Consider the following 15,178-nt stretch of genomic DNA (forward strand, 5'->3'; position numbering starts at 1 on the left):
ACAAATAACCACTAGATGATGTCATAAACATGTGAAACTTACATACCAAATGTTGTTTGGCTCATGAGCTTGAACAGAGAGTGAAACAGGAGCCATCAAACGTTGTGTGTCATATTTGATGCACACATCTTTATAGTGTTAAGAAAACAGTTTTTCTTAATAGGTGTCACATTTTTATGTAATCGCTTTTTGTTTTCTCTGTTTTATAATGAAATAATGTGTAGTTTGTGTTTCGTTACATATAAAAGAGTATTTCCAATCAGTTCCGCACAGTTAGTTAAAGATATTCTTAACTGATCAAGAACAAAACAACACTGGTATCGGATTGGAAGATAATTTTTTTTATCGTGCATCCCTAGTAAAAATCTAGTTTAAATGATATTACCGAAAAATTATTTTCATCTATATGCACCAATCACGAAACCCTTTAAGAACATGTCCTGGTCATATTTAACTCCAAACCAATTCATAAAAAATTACATTATATTAGTACTACTATTATTTATAAATACTTTACCATTTAAATGATATATAATTTTGTCAAGTTACAGTATTGAGAATTTTATAATGATCATCATTTTTCACATTGAGAATTAATGAGAATTCTGGGGTAAAATGTGTAGAATTGTGTATTATATTTATCTTTCTGTACATTTATATATTACTGTTTTTAATATTTGAAATATGTAGAGACCTCAGTGACAATTTTATGAGTGATGATGCAAACAAATCTGCAAAATTTACCAATACTAAAACCATTTTCGTTCATGACGTTGTAATGAGAGATGCTGTTCAAACATCTTAATGCTCTCAACCTCACAAGACCAGATGGATTGTGAAACTAGTTTAGTGACATAATCTTTCTGGAAACTTTATGACGATTAAAGCGCATTAAAAGTAGTGTTTGACCGATATGGGTTTTTTAATGGCCGATATCAAGAGAGTAGAATGGCCGATATAAATAATACAACTTAACAGCAAATGAGATGTACACAACATTTCTACAGTGAAACAAAACACATATAAACACAGTGTGCTTAAACTTTGCACATTAATATAAAACAGATGTTGGCCGATTAATCCCCCTAACTGATATATCGGTCTATCACTAACTGTGATATTCACCATATCGCTTAATTTTATATTGCCAACATAATCATTGCTCATATATGGTGAATATTGAATATTAAATATTTCGCCCCACAGTTATGCTTGATGCAAAGCTCCTTTACTCCTGAACTAAATCAATCACAAATGCCCTTATTTCCTTTTACATGGCCAAATTAGTGTACTAATCTTGCTGTAATCTGCTCACTTGGCTAATTCCTGACAGTAAAAACTCTCAATTTATGTACTTGGATTTCCGGCTAATAACCAATTAACTCTTAGCTGTGAAATGAGACCTTTTGGCACTTTTAGCCTCGTGAGCTTGTTTGCTGGGAAAAGCGGTCATTTGGAAAGCCGTCTGTCCTGTGAGAACCAGTACGTCAGCTTTAGATCCTAAGACGTTTGAGAAATGCCACCCTGCATGCTTGCGTTCACGGCTCATGTCCTGTTAAAGCAAGTCTGGCCTTGTATGGGAAGGTATGCAGTATTCCCGCTTGCCTGTTCTGTCAGGTAAATGCTGAAGGAACACCCTGCGTCACACCTTGTTCTTCACTGACAGTTTGTTGTCTCACACCGTTGAAAGGAAGTGAGATGAGTAGAGATTGTGTTCATCCGTATGACTGTTTAACAATTTACCGTCCCAACTCTCCAAGACTGACATTTGACATATTAGCTGACTTGCTGTCTCTAGATAGGCGGCTACCTTTTAAGAGGCCATTCACACAGGACGTGTTCTTGTGATCAGAAACCCCTAGAACTGTTGGTTGAAATTTCTCCAGCTGAAATCGGTCTGTGCTTACCGAAATCCGAATCACTGCCCCAAGTGTCCGAAGCTTGAAGTATTGTCTCGCATATGGGCACGTGCGAGGTTCAGGTTCCGTGTGAAATGTCCACAGGGTGGCGCCAAAAACGAGTAGTGGACCCACTAAATAGTGCAAAAAAATTCCAGCCGTATGCGCATACTGAGTGTTCAACGTATGCGGTTAGAAAAATCGGGCCACACGTGTACATTGCTCGAGCACTCTATTGATGAAGATATTTACGTCATGAGTCCTGTACGCATCTGTTAAACGTTTGTGCAAAACCGAAGTATACTTTAGCCTTTAGAAGGCAGCATATTGTTAAATGCAACTTAAAATGCTGTTATGTAGGCTGCTTACTTGGTTTTGGAGCAGAGCTGGGTCTGGATGGTTTATTTTGGCCTTTTAGGTAGGTAACTCATGCATGTATAACGTGGTCCACATCAGTGACTCATGACATCAGAGAGATCCCGGGCCATATCACGGTCATGTGACACACGATGTGGCGTGATTGAACTCATGACTTACACATTTGGATAAATGACCCAATTTTAAGGCCAAAAGGGAACTATTTTGACTTTTGAACATGTATGGCTCTGCAGAGATGTGCTACAATGAATTAAATGTAACTAGAGTTGAGAACCGAGAACAGGTTCTTAATTAGAACCAGTTCCATCTGGTTCAGTGTGGACGGGACACCATACTAAAATAAACTGACAGTGTTACCAGCGCAAACATTCAGCATCACTGCAAGACCAAGACCTGTGTGACAAGTGTAGTCGAAATTGTAGTCGTCATAGGACTCGGAAAAGTCCTATGAGCCGGTTCATTTAAATCTACAGCGCAAAACATACAGCGCAACCAGTGTAGTCTGATTCCCGAACGAATGAGTCCTATGAGCCGGTTCCTTTGAATCTACAGTGTGACCAGTGTAGTCCGTTCCCAAATGAATGACTCTTATCAGCTGATTCTTTTGAATCTACAGCCAAAACATTCATTGCAACCAGTGTAGTCCGATTCCTGAAAGAATGAGTCTTATGAGCCGGTTCTTTTGAATCTACAGTGTGACCAGTGAAGATCCGATTCCTGAACGAGTGACTCTTATGAGCTGGTTCTTTTGAATCTACAGTGTGACCAGTGTAGACCGATTCCTGAAAGAATGAGTCTTATGAGCTGGTTCTTTTGAATCTACAGTGTGACCAGTGTAGTCCGATTCCTGAAAGAGTGACTCTTATGAGCCGGTTCTTTTGAATCTACAGCTCGAAACACACAGCCTGACCAGTGTAGTCCGATTCTTAAACAAATGACTTTTATGAGCCTGTTCTTTTGAATCTACAGTGTTACTAATGAAGTCCAATTCCCAAACAATGACCGCACTTATCTCCATATTTCGAAAACCCTGCATGCTTATAAATAACTCTTGCTGCACTTCACAAAACCTCTCTCAAACGCTCTCTGGACTCGATTTCCCTCACATAGGGTGAAATACATGTGGGTGTTCTATTCAATGCAACATACCGTTAAAACCTAGAAACGTTCATTTGAATTGCTAAATGATCGTTCAGGCATTGGTGAAGCCCCTTTAGATGTGCCATTTTTGTTTAACATGTTCAAAACCAAGATGACACATCGGTAATCCACCCCCACTCGCCTGATGCAAAACACCTGCCCTCGGGGAGCGCACAAATAAATCCATAACAGCTTTTTATAGGAAGTGAGTCGACTGTTTAGACTGCTCAAGCCATTAACTGACCCCCTAAACAGTGCACTTTCTAGGGTACAGAAGCCATTAGAGGATATCCTGTGTAGCTGGCCGTACGGGAGAACCTAATGAGTGTCTATTTTGGGCTATCAGGCGGTCTGTTTGCTGCCGTGCTGCATGTGTGTCTCTCTCTTGGCAATCCTGAACGTGAAAATCAAGGCGACCTCATTCATTCATATCTCGCTGTAGGGTGTTTTGCACAGACTCGCCCTGAAGTTTGATTGACTCATTGTTATTTTGTTAATTAGGCTCAGTTAAAGGGATAACCAAAATATGAACACACACAATCATGTCATTCCAAGATGATGAGAGGCAGAATTATTCCCTGCTGAATGTTAGTGTTGAATATTAGACGCATATAGGACTTGCAGTTTCTTTATCTTTTACATGCCGATTTAAACTCATCCTCACAAAATCCTCCATTAATGCCTCTCGGCATGGACTGACAGCTCCCACTGGATGTTGTGGGCTCTTTTAAGGTCTTCCACCTGTGACAGCTTTAAAGGTGTGATATGGATGTCCATTGGGGCCAGTTGTTAAGCTGCTGCAGATGTTTTATATCACAGCTCTTCAACTATATTTCAGGGGCCAGATAAGAAAACTTAAGTCCAGAGTTATGCACAGAATCTTTGTTTATTTTCTGGTTATTATTAGAATTATGGTTGTCAAGATAGGTTATCAATACCAATACCGTTTCACTGTTCTCTATACCAATTTCGAGACCACAGCAAAAACTGATAATATGATATTAAAAATAGTCTTTTTAAGCCTAGTTAAGTTAAATATAAATGTAAATAATAAATTAAAACAGCTGCACATTTCCTTCAAGTGTTATGTAAATTAGGTAAACATTGCTTCAAGTTCTTTTTTTAGTAGAGCCCTATGAAGCGTTTTATTTTTTCCAAAATCTTGTGTTTTCCATTTTTTATTTTTTTTTCTGAATTCCATGTTTTGGAGTTTAATTCAAATTCAGCTTTAAAAAAAAATGGTGTCTATTCAAATGAATAGTTGCAATAGCTTTGCGTGCCCTCGCAATAGCTTTGCGTGCCCTCGCAATAGCTTTGCGTTCCTTCGCAATAGTTTTGCGTTCCCTCTCAATAGTTTTGCATTCCTTCACAATAGTTTTGCGTTCCTTCACAATAGTTTTGCGTTCCCTCTCAATAGTTTTGCGTTCCTTCACAATAGTTTTGCGTTCCTTCACAATAGTTTTTCGTTCCCTCTCAATAGTTTTGCGTTCCTTCGCAATAGTTTTTCGTTCCCTCTCAATAGTTTTGCGTTCCCTCTCAATAGTTTTGCGTTCCTTCTCAATAGTTTTGCGTTCCTTCTCAATAGTTTTGCGTTCCCTCTCAATAGTTTTGCGTTCCTTCGCAATAGTTTTGCGTTCCCTCTCAATAGTTTTGCGTTCCTTCGCAATAGTTTTGCGTTCCCTCTCAATAGTTTTGCGTTGCTTCGCAATAGTTTTGCGTGCCCTCGCAATAGTTTTGCGTTGCTTCGCAATAGTTTTGCGTGCCCTCGCAATAGTTTTGCGTTGCTTCGCAATAGTTTTGCGTTGCTTCGCAATAGTTTTGCGTGCCCTCGCAATAGTTTTGCGTTGCTTCGCAATAGTTTTGCGTTCCCTCTCAATAGTTTTGTGTTCCTTCACAATAGTTTTGCGTTCCTTCACAATAGTTTTGCGTTCCCTCTCAATAGTTTTGCGTTCCCTCTCAATAGTTTTGCGTTCCTTCACAATAGTTTTGCGTTCCCTCACAATAGTTTTGCGTTCCTTCGCAATAGTTTTTCGTTCCCTCTCAATAGTTTTGCGTTCCTTCGCAATAGTTTTGCGTTCCCTCTCAATAGTTTTGCGTTCCCTCTCAATAGTTTTGCGTTCCTTCACAATAGTTTTGCGTTCCCTCTCAATAGTTTTGCGTTCCTTCACAATAGTTTTTCGTTCCCTCTCAATAGTTTTGCGTTCCCTCTCAATAGTTTTGCGTTCCTTCGCAATAGTTTTGCGTTCCCTCTCAATAGTTTTGCGTTGCTTCGCAATAGTTTTGCGTGCCCTCGCAATAGTTTTGCGTGCCCTCGCAATAGTTTTGCGTTGCTTCGCAATAGTTTTGCGTGCCCTCGCAATAGTTTTGCGTTGCTTCGCAATAGTTTTGCGTGCCCTCGCAATAGTTTATTTCCGTACAGATATTGTATTGATAATGGGAGAGACGAACCACTCCGTAAAGTGTTCTCCAGCACATCCCAACAATGGGGTTAAGGTCAGGACTCTGTGGTGGTCAATTCATGTGTAAAAATGATTCCTCGTCCCCCCTGAAACACTTTTTCACAATTTGAGCCCGATGAATCTTGGCATTGTTGTCCTGGAATATACCCGTGCCGTCAGGGAAGAATAAATCCATTGATGGGATAACCTGGTCATTCAGTACATTCAGGTAGTCAGCTGACTTCACTTTATTGCCGCATAATGTTGCTGAGCCTCGACCTGACCAATTGAAGCAACCCCAGATCATAACACTGCCTCCAGAGGCTTGTATAGTGGGCACTATACATGACGGGTGCTTCATGCGCTTCCCTTCTTACCCTGACGCGCACATCGCTTTGAAATATTATTGTTTGTACAGATGAACGTGGTACCTTCAGGCATTTGAAAATTGCTCCCAAGGATGAACCAGACTTGTGGAGGTCCACAATTTTTTTTCTGAAGTCTTGTCTGATTTCTTTTGATTTTCCCATGATGTCAAGCAAAGAGGCACTGAGTTTGAAGGTAGGCCTTAAAATACATCCACATGTACACCTCCAATTCAGTACACCTCCTATCAGAAGCTAATTGTCTAAAGACTTGACATCATTTTCTTAGTGTATGTAAACTTCTGACCCACTGGAATTGTGATATAGTCAATTAAAAGTGAAACAATCTGTCTGTAAACAATTGTTGGAAAAATTACTCGTGTCATGCACAAAGTAGATGCCCTAAATGACTCGCCAAATCTATAGTTTGCTAATATGAAATCTGTGGAGTGGTTAAAAAATGAGTTTTAATGACTTCAACCTAAGTGTATGTAAACTTCTGACTTGAACTGTATATTATTTTTGTTGCACTCTAATCTCTTGCTTAAATTGTATTTTTTGTTATGCAATTTAAACTTTTTAATGCAGCATTTTTCATACTAATGTCTCCTTAAGATGAATTGCTTATGTTGTGTTCTTCCTCTTCTTGTAAGTCGCTTTGGATAAAAGTTTCTGCCAAATTAATATATGTTAATGTGTGAAGCCAGCTGCTCGTAAACTACACGCTTCATGAGCGTCAAGTGCGTTGTGTGTGTAATAAATGACAAAGGGGAGAGCGTGCATTAACCTTGAAGTGCCCAGCACATGCAGACTATATATCTACATAATTAAATCGTAGCCTTTTATGATTTAATATGCACATTTAAGCCATATAGCGAATCGCTTATCCGGAGGTGTGAAGCTGTCGTCAAAAACATACAAGCTGAAAGTGCTTCATTCCGTTTTCCACCAAAATAAAAGCTCGATTTAAGTAGACGGGTAAAAAAGTGACAGAAATATATTTCTACTGTATAGTAAAATGTAATCAGCAAGAGTGCTGTTGTACTAAATACAACATACTGTATTTATGTTTTCATACTGTAATGCTGGACTGTGCAACACTCTAATTGTTCTGTTTTCATTTGATCTGACAGTTTTTTGATTACAAAATTCAATTATTCTTTAAAACCCAGAATTATAAAATAAAACGAAATATGGGGAAAAAAATAAAACTATACAAACTCTATCTGAGATGTAATTCAATTTGAACTCTTGTAGCCTCTTATGTGTGGGCTATCCAGTCCCAGCAAAGACTATACATTTTATAACATTAAATATATCTATCGATTTTAAAAAAGATCTGTCTATTAATCGGTTTTCTTCCAACATTTTGGTTCTCGCTATCTGCAAAATCAAATATCAGTGAACCTCTACTTATTATATTTTATGTGAAGGGGCTTTTGGTAACGATGTTGCCTTCTGTGGTATCAAAAATGACATCATCACTCAACTTATAACTTGATCCACCTGAGAGTTGTTTCTTCCTCAGGGAGACTTTATTTATATCTTTCAGGAGTTCAACCGGCCGGTTTGATTCCTCTGTGTCAAACAACAGATGCACCCAAACACAGAGTTTATTATCTAGTTTCAAATCCTCTCTAACTAGTCGTGGTCTCATGCAAGCTTACGCCTGTAGAGGTTTTTAAAGGGATAGTTCACCCAAAAATACTGTCATCATTTACTCACCTTTTTTCCCCTGGAAGAAAGAAAGTCATACGGGTTTGAAACGACATGACGGTGAGCAAATAACTGAAGTTTCATCTTGGGGTGAACTAGCTACTCCTTTAAAAGACTCTCAGCATTTTATCTTCTTTTTTCTACTGAGATCTCTCTTAATGTTTGTCCAAATGACTATAATCAGTTCTTAACCACCTTTTAAATGCTCAAATTTGTTTATGTAGGCAAGATATCAGCATCCAGTAAAAATCCCCCTCTAGATGGGATGCTAATGGCTCATGACAACTTAGTCAGTTTGGAGTGAATTCTCCATTTTCTTAAATTGCTCTCTTGCTGGCGGCGAAGCTTTTAAACACACACACATATATAAAAAAACTTTATTCGTTGAGAGCGCGGGAACAGTCGGCTGCTCAGTCGTTTCTAACCACACAAACAAACCACAGCTCCTCCCCTCCACCTTGCTCAAGCGAAATTAAACTGTCGCTGCATTGCTGAATTCACACACTGTGTTCTGTTGCTCAACGTCCCACTTTCCACACGGTTAAACTCACAGTGAGCTTCTTTGTGTCTGTGGGACAACATGAAGTCGCTGTTAGTGCTGGCACTGTGACTATATGCCACACTTAACCACTTTTGTTTTAATGCTTTTGGTTAACACTAGTCGTGCATTGCCAAATTACAGTGGATGCTTAAAGGAATCGTTCACCTACAAATTTTTATTCTGTCATCATTTACACACCATCATGTCGTTCCAAACCTGTATGACTTACTTTCTTCTTTGGAACACAAAAGGAAATGTTAGGCAGGATTACAGCCTCAGTCACTATGCACTTTCTTTTTTTTTATGTATTTTTTTTCTCCATAAAATGAATGTTCAGTAGTGGCCGAGACTGAACATTCTGCCCAACATCTCCTTGTGTGTTCCATGAAAGAAAGTAAGTTACATAGGTTTGGAATGATATGAGGGTGAGTAAATGACTGAATGTACATTTCCAACTTGACCTGCACACCCCATTACTGTAATACAGTAATTTGCTAATTAATTTAATTGCAATTTTAAAAAATAAAAATACCTTGAAGACACTCAACCGGAGGTTGTTTTTTTACTGGTGTGAGATAAACATGATGATGAAAGCCAAAATATTATACGGGTCAATGACATGCCCATATCTATTACATTACAAATCAATTCATACAAAATAATTACTTGAAAACACCTCTAATACAATGAAGATGTTGTCAATGACTGAATTCAAAGTAATTTTGCAAACTTGCCGCAAATTGTCCATTGTTGCCAAAGGTTTACCGGAGGTTTCCCACTACCCGCAAAGAGCTGCAAACTTCTGGCAAACATTTGCGGCTAATCAAAAGCTCATTTGCATGTGAAAATAACGAGCAGCAAATTTGCGGCTAGTTTAGATTTTTTGTAGGGGATTGTTTGAAAACTTTTGTCCATCAAATCAAAGTCATGTGGTGTAAACAACATTCAGGTTTCCATTTTGTTGTCAAGTGACCTAAAACATCTTTAAACCATCATGGTTTATAGTTAATAATTAAGTTGTGTACAGTCTCGTGTATTCAATGTGCAAGTTAAGTATTTAAATACATTTTACTTGATGGTTACACCACAACATTTTTTTTAATTCATTAAATAAATTTTTTGAAACCAACATGAAGGTTACATTTCTACATAGTTGACACGTGTTTTAAAATAGATTTTTTTTATAAGATTTCTCATTTTGATCACCTCAGACAACCTTATTTGTCAATGACCCAAATTTCATGAATCAGTATTTACTTAGTAATCCATTATTTTGTAGAGTGGTGGTCAAAATGACCAGCAAAATTACAGGTCAGAAAAATAGGTCTATTATTAAAATCAGTTGACTTCAGCACCCCTTGTTTCATTATATGCCAATGGTGTGAGTCCAAAAATGGGAAAAATAAAACACTTTTGTGTTGTTTTTCCAACGTTGGAATGCCTATAACTCCAGAACTCCAGTAACTTTAGAATCCTTTCTTATTTGTTTGGTAACCATGGCAATTTCAGTTAGGATCTCATTTAGGACAAAAGCAATTACAGAACAACATTTTCTAAGTGCACTATATTATCTTAACTACAGATAGGAAAATAGTATTACTTTTTCATCCTAACTTTCCAAAAATCTTTAAAAAATGTCTTAACTTTAGGATAACCCCACTGGCGTACTAACTGAAAACGTATTTGAAAGCCAACGATTAGTCACCTTACAATACTATGTACAGTATCATAACTATAGCACTGCCCGAGAATGGCGTTACATTTATTCGTGATACAAAATGCAGAACAGCGATGTTTCATGTTGGAAACACTTTTGGAAGATCCATATATGACAAAACACCTCAAAATTAGAGGTTGACCGATAGTGGATTTTGCGATACCAATAACTAAGGTTGTGGAAAAGGCCAATAACTGATTAATCAGCCGATAGTTTTTAAAATCGATATATGTTACTCTGCTCCATGACAAGGTTCTAAAGAAAAATATCGCCAACTATCAGTACAGATTTGGGTTGATAAGCGATAGTTCCAAAAAGCAACTATCGGTACAGACTTGGGTTGATAACCGATAGTTCCAAAAAGCAACTATCGGTACATACTTGGGTTGATAACCGATAGTTCCAAAAAGCAACTATCGGTACAGATTTGGGCAGATAACCGATAGTTCCAAAAAGCAACTATCGGTACAGACTTGGGTTGATAACCGATAGTTCCAAAAAGCAACTATCGGTACAGATTTGGGCAGATAACCGATAGTTCCAAAAAGCAACTATCGGTACAGATTTGGGCAGATAACCGATAGTTCCAAAAAGCAACTATCGGTACAGACTTGGGCAGATAACCGATAGTTCCAAAAAGCAACTATCGGTACAGACTTGGGTTGATAACCGATAGTTCCAAAAAGCAACTATCGGTACAGACTTGGGTTGATAACCGATAGTTCCAAAAAGCAACTATCGGTACAGATTTGGGCAGATAACTGATAGTTCCAAAAAGCAACTATCGGTATTGATTAATTGGTAAAACGATACATCAGTCTGCCTCTACTAAAAATAATTACAGACTCCCACGAAATATGATAATAAAGTTATCAAAACTTTTATGTAAATTTGTGAAAAATCCTAACTTAACTGATCAGATCTTAAGACTTTAGATAAGATGTTTTCTGTAATACGCCCCCTGGTTTATAATAAACTTGCCTTTTTGGATCCTTATTTTAAAGGCTCTATATCTTTATATCCCAGAGATACAGTATGTGGCTCTCAATGTGGCTCCATCCAAAAATTGAAAACCAAATGTGGGTATATAGCTAGTTTTTTCTTGTCCAACAAAACTAAGGTACACATTGCAAATAATGTTGAAACTAGAAATTAAGAATATGTGAAACATGTTGCACTTTAGTTGGTGTAATACCTATGTCTAGTTTTTGGATTTCAGAAATGTACAGCAGGTGCTGAAACTCTGCTGTATTTGTTCTGATTTTCATATTCATATTCTGAAGTGTTAATTCTTTGCTCTTTGTGTTGCCTCAGAGCTGCTGATGTTGAGTCTGAGCGATTCTCTCAGCTCGACAGGCATGTCAAGAGACACCTCTGGGGATGCGTGTGGGCCGTGCCAACGTCACTGAACTATTTCTGAATGCGATCACTTTTCTCCTCTCTCTCTCTCGCTCTTAATCTCTTGCATTTCCAGCATTTTCTCGTAAACAATCGAGAAAATACGTACAAACTAGCCTTTTTTGGAAGGAACGCCTCCACTGGTGTTGCCTGTTGGGAGCTGTCTGTTGAAAATAAAAGTGTTTCCTTGTTTCCTTTTCTCTGCTGTGCTGAGGAGTCTCCCTAGTCATGCGTTTACAAATGGCCTCAGCAAATGTGCCAATGTGAAAGGAACATTTAGTGACTCACATCGACAGCCAAAGTCTGATTCAAAGTCATAGCAGGATGGCCAATAGGCTGATATAAAGCTGATATATATATATATATATATATGATATCATGCATAGTAAATGACATGTACATAAAATCGCTAAAAATTTAATTAACTTTTATTTGGCATAACATTTACTCAAATGTACACACAACTTTTACTTTTGTAGAAACAAAAAAGATTTTTGTGTGTTTTAGATAGTAGATAGCAGCCTTTCCTGGTTTCTGTTTAGTCATTCCATATACATGGGGAAATTGTTAAAACAAAAGGAAGAAGGAAATAACAACAGACAGTATGTGTGCAGTAGCAATCAAATTTTTCTTACAAAAATACCTAATGGTAACGATAGCTGCTGCTAATAATAATAATATTTTCACAAAATAACTTGCTTGTGGCATTGCTATGCAGTCTAGTTAAACCCTCAAGCCTTAAATATGCGCGGATATTGTGTTTTGGTTTCGCTATACACAACGCATAATTTAAACCGACTGATCTCAGTTCAGGAGACTCTGTGCTGTCAGAAAAGGGTTAAACTTTCGACATGCGGAGTCATGTGACAAAACAACATGGCACTGACCACAGCAGAGTTTATCTTTGGGAGAAAAGCCAACAAAACTACATCTGGTAAGAAACCTAATTAAGTTTTTACATTGAAACTTGTTTGAGTCAAAAGATTAGAGTCTCTAGTTTCATCCGATATGCCATTTATCAAATTTGAGCAATGTATGACAAAATGCCAAGCTGCTAAACACAATGTCCACATACATGGACTGTAGGCTCAGTTTCAGTTATTATCACATTGAGAATAAGAGTTCATCTGAAAGATGAATAATGTGTCTTTCAGAGGGTTTATATGGAGTTAGGATGAAAATAAGGTGCATTTCAAACTGTTCTGAGACCAGTGCAGACAGACAGCACACTGGAGGTTAAGTCATTCACTAAATAGGGAGCAAGGGAGCATCCTATAGCTCTCTATGCAGTTAAGTGCATTCACTCCTAAAATCTGATCAAAAGTTCAGTTTCAGGCTGCAGATGATGTTTGGATCACTCAACATGTTTGACAGACAGTTGTCTCTTTCTAAAGCATTTTCTGGTCTTCGGTGTCCGGTGTGACTGTTAATCAGATAGTTTAACCTGATTCCCCTGCATGTAGGACATCATGTTGGAGTAACGCCTGTCTCCAACAACACTGAGCACTGACAGAAAACAGCCCACAGACACCAAGCCAATTGCTCTTATGGAAGTGCACGTGTTACTCTTGGAGTTGCGTCAGTCTAAGAGCATTCATCTTTGCAGAATTTCAGTGTTAATCTGCAGGATATCAAACCATAATTGGCGTTTCTGTTGTGCTGAACATTGTGGGGGAATTAATTAAAAGTAAAAAGCTGAGGTTCGGCGCTCTGTCCTGTAATTTCACCCATGTGCTACCTGTGGTCTCCAGCAGAGATGGAGAGGGTTTCCTTGGAAACTCCAGGTTAATCAAGACAGCAGTACTCTGAAATACAGGATTTTCTACAGAATTGTGTTTTTGCAGCGGGAGAGTCCCCACATGCAGCCTGATACTGTATAATCTCTCCTAACCCTTTGGAATTAGCTGGTTTTCTGCAGGAAAATGTTTTGTTGACTGATGAAACTATGGTTGAATTGTTTGGGAAGAACACGCAGCTCTACGTATGGCGTAAAAAGGGCACCGCATACCAACATGAAAACATCATCCCAACGGTGAAGTACGGTGGAGGGAGCATCATGATTTGGGGCTGCTTTGCTGCTTCGGGGCCTGGACCACTTGCCATCATCGAGGGGAAAATGAATTCCCAAGTTTATCAAGATATCCTACAGGATACTGTCAGTGTGACTGTGCACACGCTTTGAATGATGACCCTAAACATCAGAGCAAATCCACTACAGAAAAAGAAAATCCTCCTTTTGGAGTGTCCCAGGCAGAGCCCAGACCTTAACCCAATAGAGATGCTGTGGAATGACCTCAAGAGACGTTCACACCAGACATCCTAAGAATATGTCTGAGCTGAAGCAGTTCTGTAAGGAAGAATGGTCCAAAATTCCTTCTGAACGTTGTGCAGGTCTAATCCGCAGATACCGGAAACACTTGGTTGAGATTATTGCTGCCAAAGGAGGATCGACCAGTTATTAAATCCAAGGATTCACCCAGGCTTTGCATATTAAACTATAAAAATAAAAGTTAATACATGTTTAAAGTGCCTGAAGTTAAAGAAACCTCCATAAACATTAACATGTGAGACTATATCATGGTTTGGTGGAAACCATCCAGCAACGCATTAATACCAAGATAGACAGAATTGAAAAAAAGATAAAACAGACAAATAGTATGCATTAAGAAGAGAAACATATTTTAGAAAGAGTGTCTTTGTGCTGTATGGTCTCTTGAGTTCTGCCTTCCTTTCACAATATAATCAGATTATAATTGACTCGTCTGCAGTTAAAAATAGTAAATCACTCAGTGCTGCTCCGTTTGTGTGGTGTGTGTGAATTGCAGCTTTATCTCATCCTCTAAACTTTGTTGTTTAAATTAAAGAATAGTGCTTTCTTTGAAGTTGTAAATTGATTTATGGTCATTAAAGGGATATTCTGTCTGGAAGCTTCACTCCAGTTTAAGACAGCCAAATCTTAAACTGGTTTAGTGTCGGTTTAATTCGATTCCTTTGGTGAAGTCAAAAGGTCGGTCGTTAAGTGTGTGTGTAAAGCCCAGTGTAAGCTGATTCATTCACATCATCATGTGCCTTTCAGGGCTGAAATCTCTTTGAGGAGAACGTCTAACATGGTTTCTCACCTATATATGTCTCTTTTACAGAGATGGAGACAAAGTCAGTGTTTAAGCTTGCTTAAAATAACACAGTCTTTGAGCGGATCGCTCGGTTTCTCAGTCAGTCAGCTGAGAACTCACCGGGAGGTTTTTTCACATCTCAACAACATTCCAAATGCAAATATGTGTGTTATGCAAGACTCAGCTGCTGTCTTTGTTTTGGCCTTGGTCTCCACCACACCATGGCACTTTGCGTGTTTGAGTGTGCTTGATGTCACAAACTACGAATGGGCATTTCGAGTAATTTTGCAGTTGAGTACTGACATATAGAAAAAAGAATCATCTATTTCTCGTCAATTAAAAATGACGAGTATGACACGCAGTGGCAGTCCTGAATCACTTTCTGCATTATGACATTAAATCACAAACAGGCCGTTTGCCCAGTATGCCATTAAGAGACAGTGCAATATCGCAGACATTCCAGGAAAACAAAAC

At 38.4% G+C, this 15,178-nt stretch overlaps 1 protein-coding gene across 2 annotated transcripts in view; it reads left to right on the forward strand.

Annotated features, from left to right (window-relative positions):
- Positions 1-15,178, forward strand: part of LOC127426476 (striatin-like) — a 62,405-nt gene that overhangs the window by 12,431 nt on the left and 34,796 nt on the right. The window lies entirely within an intron of this gene.

This window comes from Myxocyprinus asiaticus, chromosome 35, assembly GCF_019703515.2.
Source record: "Myxocyprinus asiaticus isolate MX2 ecotype Aquarium Trade chromosome 35, UBuf_Myxa_2, whole genome shotgun sequence".
In the NCBI taxonomy this organism is placed as follows: domain Eukaryota; kingdom Metazoa; phylum Chordata; class Actinopteri; order Cypriniformes; family Catostomidae; genus Myxocyprinus; species Myxocyprinus asiaticus.